This window comes from Pseudorca crassidens, chromosome 4 (genome assembly GCF_039906515.1).
Source record: "Pseudorca crassidens isolate mPseCra1 chromosome 4, mPseCra1.hap1, whole genome shotgun sequence".
In the NCBI taxonomy this organism is placed as follows: Eukaryota; Metazoa; Chordata; class Mammalia; order Artiodactyla; family Delphinidae; genus Pseudorca; species Pseudorca crassidens.
Genome location: NC_090299.1, coordinates 34,846,601 through 34,856,990, shown reverse-complemented (window position 1 = coordinate 34,856,990; position 10,390 = coordinate 34,846,601). Strand labels below are relative to the sequence as shown.

Below are 10,390 nucleotides of genomic sequence, written 5' to 3'. Positions count from 1 at the left end.
AGGGAGAGACAGAAAGGCGAGGGAGGAGGTGGGAGGCTGGGGGCGGGGGCGGGGGCGGGGGCGGGGGGGTGATCGGCGCCGAGGTGAGGAGGACGCAGCGACGCGGACACCTACTGATGATTGGCTGCAAATTACACGGGGAACAAGAGGCGCACGCGGGCCGGCGCTCCCCTTCACAAATCCTCTCCTCGCCGGAGGAGCCACGTTTCCCGGCTCGCCTGCCGATCGCCCTCCCTCCTGGCGCCCCGCTCTCCGGCTCAGCCGCCCAGCCCAGCACAGAGGGCTGTTGATTATTTTCTTTTGCTCTCGGAGATAATTGTTTGGAAGGGATGGAAAGAGGGCGTTTCCGCCTCTCTCTCCCTCTCTCTCTCTCTCTCTCTCTCTCTCTGCTCTCTCTACGTGTGGGGGGTGTGTGTGTGTGTGTGTGCGGGTGCGGGTGTGTGTGTAAATAAACTTGTCTGGGTTTTTTGGCTGGGTTGAGAAGAGCAGTACAAGAAACAGAAAAGGTCGTGTTTGTTTGAAGAATACTCTTATTTCACACCCTACCGCATGGCTTTTAAATAATACTCCTGATGTACCCAGGAAGACTTTTAAAAAATATGATCATTTAGATCTTTAAAGTAAGGGAAAACGGATTGGTGTTCTGTTTCTCCGGATCTTTTAAATATTATTATGCCAGAATGCAAAAAAAAAATTGGTGATGTGTGTAGTCTGACCGATCTCAAAATCAATCTCAATCTCTCTCCTCTCTCTCCTCCACCCGCTTCCCCAACCCCATTCTTTTACTATTCCATCTGGTAGTTCCAGTGATTAAATATAATTTTTAACTTACTACCCTATTTTTAATTACAAACTTACTTAAACAAAAACTACTTTTATAGCTACATTAATCTATTTTATACTAGTATGACTTCTTGACACTTGGGAAAAATAGTTTCATAATTGAAAGATAAATCTTTTTACCACAGGTCAAAAATAAATAAAACTCACTCTTAAATGCAGCTATGAATTAACTTCTTCACTGCTGCCTTAAAGAAAATGAGATATTCCTGGCTACATGCTATCCTACTATTGAAATGAAGTGTGCTCATAGTTATCTGAAATATTTAAAAATATGAATCTTTTGGATAATTTTAAAGAAAAAAACAGTGATTCATAAGCTACAGAAGTAGGAAGGAAAAAAATTCAGATTGTTTAAATTGGTCTTATAAAGCAAAGTAAAAGTTCTGTATTAAAATTAAAACTGTACTCTAGAATAATACAATAATATAGTCTCAGAGAGGGAAGAAAAGTATAATAATGAGTTGTTTCTTTTATAATAACAACATGCTGAAAAGACATTTTGAATCATTTTGTTTTTGAATTTCAAAAGACCGACCTTGACCATATCAAGATTCTGCCAACTCTGGAGGACTGATTATTGATAAGATGTTAGGAACCGTGGTGTGCATAAATGCAGGTGCTCTACCAAGAGTGGGCAACTATTGAAATAGGGGGCAAATTGTTTTGTGACTCATTGATTAAGATGCATGTTTTGTAATTAAAAAAAATAGAATAAGTTGGTTATAAAATCAATCAAATCAGTTATTTGGCATTTATAGCCAAAAAACTGGGTGGTTAATAATTGCTTAAGTTCATTGGTAAGATATGTTTATACTTTTGTCAATGCTTTGTGAAAGCAAAGAAAGGAATTTTCTATTGGATTTTTTTTTTTTTTGAGCTGAACGTCATAAGAAATTTATCAGCAAAATGTAGGCACCTTTTAATGAGCGCCTACACTCATTATACTGGAAAGATGGTAGATTCTTAAACATCTTTTCAAAATATTTGAAGTAGTCCAATGTTAGAGGTTTTGAATTTGTAAATAAACAATTTTTAAAATCAAATAAAAATATCATGATTTCTTATGCCAAACTTGCTTTTCTTTTCAGAATGCTTCAAGCTCACTTTCAAGATGAAACGTTAAACAAATGAGAGAAAATAAGCTCTAAATTCCAAAGAATTTTATTTTCCAGTTGATAAAGGGAAAACTCAGAACACTCAGTCTTAATGATTAATAAGAGCAACTATTAATGACCCATCTGTGTCAGATACTGTAGTAAGTAATTTGCAGGTAGTTTATTTTGTCCTTGAAATAACCCTATGAAGTAGTTAGTATTATTTCCACTGGAAATAATAGGTCCATAGATATCAGATAACTTAGATGGGTCAAAAAGTTAGTATGTAATAGGGCTGAAGTTTGTACCCAATCCAGCATCTCCAAAACTTTATGCTTATAACCTCTACTCTAGTCTTACTATCAACAATTAATTAATCAATAACCCTCTCTGCATACTAGAACCTTAGCTTTAATTATGATCATAAGCCCCTCATTTATATGACATACAGAATATATTTTAGACAATATACTGCATACCTCGGATATAACGTCCATTGTCTTTCTGCTAGGGAGTTGATTACATCCTTAGCCAAATGTGATAAAGGGAAACATCTCTCTTCTGGTCTGGGATACCTCATATCCTTTATTTTTTTATATATACTAGTTTTACCACTTGCATATCTACCATGTCTCACATTACTCCACGTTCTCCATTGTGTCCTCCAGAATGATGTGTCAGGTTTTTTAGGTAAATCGTTGAGGACACTTAGTCCTGTATTAACTCTACTTCGGAATTCATAGTTCTACAAAGTACTAAAACTTAAGGTTCATTCTCTTTGCAAAATGCCTGCTACAGCTTCCAATTCCCTGGAAATGGTTTGTGCTTTACTCTGTATATTTTGTGACCTGAAGTAGGAGCACAGGGGCTTCATTGGTACCTTCATGGAAAAGATCAACTTGAGTATCACTTGAAGAAGTGTCCCCACTCTGCAGAAATTTTGTGTTGTGCTGTGAAATATCTCTAAAGCATGGCTGCTTTCATCATGATCATGATCAATATTGTCATCATTATCCAGAATCTCTAAAAAGGTAGTTTATCTGTTGTAACAGATAGACTTCAAAATGTGTCAGTGCAAAAAATAGAAGTATATTTGCTGTTCATGTCACAGTCCGGGGTGGGAATTTCGGATCAGAGGATGGCTCTCCTCTATGAGTCATTCATGGATCCACGGATTCATTTTGGGACCTTGCCATCCCTGAGGGACTGCTCATCAACTACATCAAATGACCAGAAGGGCATGAATGGGGCATGATCCCTTCTTAAAGACTTGGTCTCGAGGTGACCCACAGCACCACGGCTCACTGACAATTGTCAAGAACCAGTCACATGCCATGACTAGCTGCAAAGATGGCGGGGCAGTTACTTCCTAGATGCAAACTCTACTACTGTGGAGTAGTAGAGAGTTTTGGTGGACAGCTGGCATTTTCCCCCAAGAGTAACACTGGAAGGAGAATAACCTGCTGGAGAGGTTAAGTTGGCCCACACAGCCATGAATCGACTGTAAGCGTCCTCTTCCCTTGAGAACACTTTTGCTGATTACCACCCTTAGAGATTACCACTAAAAGCAGTCTTAATGACTTTGGGGACAGTTTGGCAACTCTGAACAAACTATGTTTCCTTAAATACCTGTAGGACAGCCAAGCTATGGATAAAATAGTCAAACAAGAATTTACTAAAGAATAAAGAAAACAGAAGTAACACAAGCAGAGGAAATACCGTAAATCTAAAATAAACTGACTTAGAGATAAATCTTAGGCATTAGCAGCTTGTCTGCTGGTGTTTTCAAAACCCAGAGGTAAGCTTTAATCCCTCCACCAATAATGTGTACCCTGTTAGTCATAAAAACTACTCACTGTCCAGGTTAGGAAAGGTGTGTGAAGCTCTCTCACCTAACATCCTAGAATCCAGCTTCCCAATTCCTGTTCACAGTATCTGAGGACTGCCTCTTTCCATAGTAATTCATGCTGTAGATAATAATACAATAACTACCCTCTTTGCAGGAGGAATATGCCAATAAGACAAATGCAGAATAATGTCTTCAATTCTTCGCTAACTATAGCTATCTGGGATTTTTTATTTGTCTTCTTTACCAGAACTGGAGATCCTTGATATCAGCGATTGTGTCTTATTCAGCTTCGTGTCCCACCTCATACATTGCCTGACACATGGAAGGTTCTAACATTCTGTGCCATGTTCATTGAAGAAAGTAGCATACACAAAATGTAGAAGTAAGTTCCCCATTGTCCCTAGGATAAAAATGGAAAATTCGTAAAATGTCATTCAAAGCTCTTCTCCAATTGGCCCCATGTTTTGAATCTCGTCTCCTATTACACCTGGCAAGAACTCTCTACTCCAGCAGATCCACTTTACTGAGAAAATGTCCATCACCTTACCATCACCAGATTAAAAAAAAGTAATTAATAAAGAACCATAAGCTAAGATGAAGGTATTATTATTTACATAAAAGAGACTTTTTGCTTATAATGAATTATTCTTTTATAATGTAATAATATTTTTAAATCCCTTAAGTGAACATTTTAGGGAAATTTTCAGAGATTTTCTTAGTGACTCAACAAAGTGAAATTTGATTAAATTAGTCCTTAAAATCAATATTCTTCACACCCGTTATTTTCTTTCACTTTTAATTAAATATCGATACATCATTATCACAGTGTTGACCTTCATACTCGAAGCTGGTACTCTTAACCTGCCAACAGCAGGTCATGTGCTTTGAGCTGTTTTCTAGCAACAACAAATTTGTCTTAAGCTAGTACACTCTCTTGCCTTGACTTTCTAATGACTAGCAGGATGCGTTTATGGGATGGCTGACCACTCTTAGGGATAAAATCTGTAACTGTTGAGGATAATGAAAATAATAGGTTCACAGGGTTAAACCCATTACCTTGGCCTCATTAGCACCATATTCAAATCAACTACGCTAACCAAGTACATACGTTCATCTGTTTTTACATACAATTTGGACACTAGACCGCTATTTACCAAATGCTAACCTGAGCATTAATTTTTAGAATTGTTCTTTGGAAGATCTAATTTGGTCTAGGCCATTTCTTATTTCTTCACGGCACTCCTTCTTATTATACAAATTCTCGTTTCTATAAAATTACATCTTTAATACTCCATGGCAGTATAATAGGAGTTGTCCCCAAATGCGGAAATCCATACAAATGAAATAACAATAGGCTAGAAATGAAAAGCCTCCAGAAGAACACTTCTTCTATAGGCTCCCTAATTTGGCTTGATTTTGATAAGATATGGGCTTCTTTGTATTTTACCATAAATATTCGGTATATTTTGTTCATTGGATTATTAGGAAACCCAAGCAATAACATTCCAGATTTTTTCAAAGTATTTACTCATGAAGGAAATAATGCGCCAATTTTGATCAAAACAAAACAAAACCACCAAGTCACGGTGAGTAGCTTCCAGACACTCACAGATATAAACACAAATTTGCAGTTTGAGCCCCAAGTTCCTTTCGGTCTCTCTTTCCTCTGCCTGACAGTATCAAGGCACCCTTCATTGACCTTTCTCACAGGAAAATTTGCCTTAGGCATATAATCACCTGTATGCTTTCTTTAAAGTATATCTCTTAAGATAGATCAATAATGATAAAGTAATACAAAGCTTGGGAATCTTATGAAATTGACAATTAAGAGCTGACCAGAAAACACTTCCTATAGCTCTGTCAACATGCTTTCAGTGTCACAGCATCCCTGTTTCCAAGAGAGCAGTCCAGAATGTGGCAGCATCATTCCTTGTGCTTTCAGCCATTCTCCCTGCACACAAGTTGTATCTGACAGGATTTACAGAACACTGGAAAGCGAGTGACAAGAGTCTCCCCTCTCAATCCCTCTCCTTATTTTCAGTCAAAACTTCAAACCCAGTAACTCAAGTAACTAATGTTCTCCTTAGCTCAAAGGTGGAAACTGAATCTATATGCAGAAGCTGGACATTTTATAAATAGGCTACTGAATCTTCAAATTACCGGATAGGACTTGCCCAATTATTCAAAACAAACAAACAAAAAAACTCAAAGAATTTTAATAATAAAGTTATTTCTAAAATTTACTTTTTAGAGACATAAAATTTGGCTTATAAAAGTCATACTTTTTAAGCTCTGTCAAACAACTCTGAAATTAAATTTATCATAAACTATTTTCTATTAAATAATGTTAATTGAAATTTTTTGATTTGCCATTTTAAATACAAGAAAGATTTTTCATAAAATGTTTGTGATTTTTATTATTTTCTCCTGTGCTTAGATTTTGATTTCCAAAGTAACCAGGATGCCCCTATTTGCAAGAGCACAGTTTTCTAATATTACTCCCAAGATTTCAAATCAAAGCCAATTTTTTATGCTTGATTTTTAAAAATGTAGGTTACCATTGTTTGGTTTATCTTCAATTAACCGTTCTCAGTACAAAGGATTATTATCTTTCTCTATTGGGAGGAAAAATTCAGGATAATATCCCTCAGTAGTTAACGTTCAATCCAGGAAGGTTTTTTTTTTTTTTTTTTTTTAATTTTCCCCAGTGCTGACCTTTGTTATGCTGTAGTTATAGCAACAAGAAGAGTTCCTTCTGTCTGTCTGTTGTGTTCTCTTTTCAAACTAATGACAGTCTTTTCTAAACTGTTGTATAGTATAAAGAAAGCTTTACATGCACTGATTTCTTGATTTCTTGATGCATTTAGCTAAACCAGCAATTTAAATGGAAATATTTTAAATAAATGTAATTAATTGGAATTTGCATATTATAAATGTTTAGAACTATGGATTGTTCGTTTAGCTATATTTCCATATTGTCTTTCAGCTTCCCTAATCAACTTGCAGTTTAACTTCTCAGTGATCAAGTTTATTTATCCTATCATTATATCTTCTTAATCTAAACATGGAGAGAGAGAGAGATTGAAAGAGAGAGCTAGAAAGCTCTCTCCAGAGGAGTAATACATTGTAAGAACATGTAGTTTGTCTGCCAAACTAGGCCACACAATCTTGGCTATGACCTTGGGCACTCTAAATCTCATTGTACGGATCCAGAATATCAGTTTAATTATAGTCATTACCTATCTCAAGGGTTTGTGAGGTTTAATTAATGTTAGCAAAGTGTTGGAGCTATTTAGTAGCATAGTACTATAAAAGGCAAACTACCTGAAAATCACAACTTCCCCCTCCCTACATAGTACTTAATTTTATACACTCCTTTTCTTTCTTCTTCAGTTAATATCACATTTATTACCTTTTCCCCTGCCCTCCATATCTATATCTATGGTCTCTCCTACTTGAGACTTACCTTGGATGACAAATGGCTTCTGCCCCACATCCCTCACTTGCACCATCACCTCCAGGAGCTCAAACATTCCTGAGCCCGACAGGATCAGGATAAACATGGTATCTGAGTAAGCAGCTATGGCTATGCACTTCCTTTAAGCCCGAGTCACAAGCATCCAGTCCACAATTTAAATTTGGGCCTCACACTCCTTTCGCTTGTGTCCATGGTGTTAAATAAAGTGCATTAGACTTCCAGCCTCTTTCAAAAATTGGGAGATGTGAAAACACTGTGTCTACATTCCCTCCTGAAAACAGTAGCTGGAGCCATGATTAGATGGGGTCTCTAGCTTGCCCGTTCTCAGCGCTCCCTATTATCTAACACTTGTCCACCTAAACACTGGAATTTGCAACCCAGGGCCTCTGAGTACATTTGTGCTGGCTGTTCACCACACAACAATGCCTGGCCAAATGGACAAGAAGGGGCTGGAATCCAGCCTATTGCTCTGCTTGCCAAGCCATGTTCTGGTGGGTCTCATTTGCATAAAGGCATTCTAGGGACCAGAAATGGCCTGGTCGGTATCCCAGCTATAAGTCAATTAAATAGAGCAGTGAATGTCACAGCTACCTTAATTAGTATTGAAAAATTGGCATCCAATTTTTGAAATTGTATCCTACAACACTATATCTAGACTGAGCTTAAAAGTCATATTCAAGTTTATCCTTACCCACTTTTTGTCGTGGACCCTTTTTCACCTAAAACACATTCCAGTATGAACTATTTTACAAATAGGATGAACATAATATGAAAATTTTAATTGTTTTAACTCATTGCAGCTGAAACAGAGCTGTATTTAATTGAAAATTAAAATGACTAGAACAGTAATGTATATTGGATAGTCATAATAATGTTATATTTCTTTGTCTGGGAAAAACCACTCTTTAAAAGAGGAGGCCACTGTTCACACCCTAGTCTCTTGCTAACTGCTAACATTTTATAGTGGTAGCACTGCTTAAAAGAGCAGTTGTTTTTACCTATTTGTAACTTGGCTCTTTTAGAATGCATGATGATTTGATAGCATTTCCTTTTGAGTGTTTCTGTTTTGAAAACGATTCTATTCCTTTAATTTCGGCTACCTTATATTAGTGAAAAAGAAACAATTCTGTTACCCAATGGCAGCACTAATTGATTTACACTTCTTTCCTTACCAAATTTCAAGCATCCAAAATTTGAACATTGTCCATTGAAAGCTAATCCCTAGCTATGTTACTGCCACTAATGTACTTCCAAAAGAAATCCAGGTATCTGTATCTTTTCGTTATACAAAACATAATATAAATTTATTCTTTAACCATAACGAGAAGGAAAGTTGTCTGATTTCTACTAACTACAAGTAAGATAAAATGACTCAAACTGGCTTAAATGAGGAGGTCCCAGGTAGGGCAGGCTCCAGGCAGGAACAATCTGAATCTTCAATGTGTCATGGGTGGTGCAGGTTCTTCCCACTCTTTTGCTCTGTCATCCCCATCATCTTGGCTCTTCCCTCAGGCAGGTTTCCCTCACAGGTACTGTTGCAGCAGTTCCAGCCAACATATGCAGGCACAAAAAGCATTCAAGGAAAGAAAGTGACTATCGTTTTTTTGTCTATATCTCTAGAGATAAAATTTCCTAGAAGCACTAAGGTTGGCTTCAACGAAGATCTCATTAGCCAAAATTAGGTCACATGCCCACACCTAAACCAACCACTCTCAAAGAGAATGAGATTGACTTAGTTTTATAAGTATGTACTATCCCTGGAGCTAGAGATGAGATCATCTTAAAGCACATGCCAGTGTGGAGGATAGGAAATACCTGAACATAATGGTGGTTCAGTTAAGAGAGAGGAAGAAGCAGATAGGGGGATTAGATGGATGTTTGTGAGACAAGTATCAGTGTCTATTGTTGCCTTATTCAACTCCATCTTCTCATTTCTGCTCTCTGAGAAAAGCTAACCAGCTCTAAATCTCATGACTCATGCCAAATTACACATGACAAGAGGAAGTCAGTTTATGGACACCAGCTCTTTATCATGAACGAATTAGTGAATTATAATTTCAACCATGAATGTCTGCAAGTAGAGCTTGTTTTTAGCAACATGACTTTCTGGGCAAAGTTTTGATATATCAACATACCCTTATAGAATCCTTCAGGTTCTTCTCAAAATTGTATATTATGCTACACAAATCAGGTAACATCTGACCTTAAGATATAAGAGATGGGACTAAAAACTCTGGATGAGAGGAGGAAACAAAAAGAAGGAGGAAGTTAAAATAAATTAAATTAAGAGGAATGGTAAAAAATTTTGTAGTATGACACATCTATTTCCATAATTAAGTCCATCATGAATAATTTCCTCTTATAACTTCTGCTGGCCCTTAAAACTGTTACTTTAATATATTTGCAAGGTATCAGAAGCAAAGTACATAGCCAGTCTTTAAAATTTCAAGTTGATCCCCAAACTGACTCAAATTTGCAGAAATCTGGCATAATTTAAAAGTAAATAAATAGAAGCAACACTTAGCAGAAGGTTCCTAACATAAACAAAGCTGTGCACGTTTTGTTTATTTATGGATCCATGCAAAAGTGCCATATTCATTTAAAAATATCCAGCACAAGAGTGATTGATTTAAAAAATTGAATAGAATTAAGGAGCATTCCTTAAACCTAAAAGTTTGGTAAAAAGAACAATTCTTTTATTGTAATATTATGCTTGGGAAAACATTTTTCTCCTTTATGTATATTCAGATTTTTTTTTTTTGAGGTTGACTGTGAGAAAAGTAGACATCATTTCTGAAAAGTGCACTTGAATCGGGATGTAGCAAACCTCACCCTTCATATAATTCCTGTATGTTGTTCAAGGTTAAGTGTTGAGATATAAGTGTGAAATCTCCTGTATTAGTCTTTTTCATTCAATGAATTTTTACAGCACTCCCAAAAGACAAAGCAGTTTAAAATCCCTATCTTTGTGGAACTCACATTCTACTGACATCTCCTTATTTAGCTGATGGCCATTCACTCTTCCTTGCCAGCCTCGATTATTCCCTGTCATATTTTAATTGAATAAACATTTCTTTAACACCAGTTATATGCACAGCACAGTATAAAGTACTGAGGGAATGAGAA

General features: G+C 36.7%; 1 long non-coding RNA gene across 1 annotated transcript in view; it reads left to right on the top strand.

The window, feature by feature from the left end:
• The window catches only part of LOC137223530 (uncharacterized), a 180,781-nt gene that overhangs the window by 4,149 nt on the left and 166,242 nt on the right, over positions 1 to 10,390 (top strand). The window lies entirely within an intron of this gene.